A 1,138-nucleotide genomic window follows, 5' to 3' on the forward strand; every position below is an offset into this window, starting at 1 on the left:
GAATTGATGACCTTTTAGACCAATTAGGGGGAGCTAATGTGTTCTCCAAAATTGACTTGAGGTCAGGGTACCACCAAATCAGAATAAAATCATATGATGTACCAAAAACAGCCTTTAGAACTAGGTATGGGCACTATGAATTTTTGGTTATGCCTTTTGGTGTAACCAATGCTCCAGCTGTGTTCATGGATTACATGAATAGAATTTTTAGGCCATACTTAGATAAGTTTGTGATAGTATTTATAGATGACATACTAATATACTCTAAGACTCCAGAAGAACATGCAAGTCATCTTCAAATAGTGTTGCAAGTACTTAGGGATAGAAAACTTTATGCTAAACCAAGCAAATGTGAGTTTTGGATGTCAGAAGTAAAATTTCTAGGCCACGTGATCAATAAGAAAGGAGTGGCAGTGGATCCCTCCAAAGTAGGGGTAGTGTTGAAATGGGAACATCCTAGGAATGTGACAGAGGTTAAGAGTTTCTTAGGATTGGCGGGGTATTATAGGAGATTCATTAGGAAATTCTCCCAAATTGCCCTGCCTTTGACCAGACTGACTAGGAAGGACCAACCCTTTGTGTGGGATCAAAAATGTGAAAAGAGTTTTCAGACTCTTAAGATCAAGTTAACCACTGCCCCTGTACTGGCCATACCGGATCCAACCTTAAGATTTGAAGTGTATTGTGATGCATCCCTGAAAGGTTTAGGTTGTGTATTGATGCAAAACAACCAAGTAGTGGCTTATGCTTCAAGACAACTAAAGCCTCATGAGGGAAACTATCCCACTCATGACCTAGAATTGGCAGCCATAGTGTTTGCCTTGAAGATCTGGACACATCATTTGTATGGAGCACAATTTGATGTTTTCAGTGATCACAAGAGCCTAAGGTATCTATTCGACCAGAGGGAACTTAACATGAGGCAAAGAAGGTGGGTGGAATTTTTGAAAGATTATGAATTTGAACTGAAATACCACCCAGGCAAGGCCAATGTAGTGGCCGATGCATTGAGCAGGAAATCCCTACATATGTCTCATCTCATGATAAAAGAACTTGCACTGCTAGAAAACCTTATAGACTTGAACCTAAATATGACAATCTTTCGAGGGGGAATTCTTTTAAATAAACTAGAAATAAC

Source organism: Cicer arietinum, chromosome 2 (genome assembly GCF_000331145.2).
Source record: "Cicer arietinum cultivar CDC Frontier isolate Library 1 chromosome 2, Cicar.CDCFrontier_v2.0, whole genome shotgun sequence".
NCBI classification, from domain to species: Eukaryota; Viridiplantae; Streptophyta; class Magnoliopsida; order Fabales; family Fabaceae; genus Cicer; species Cicer arietinum.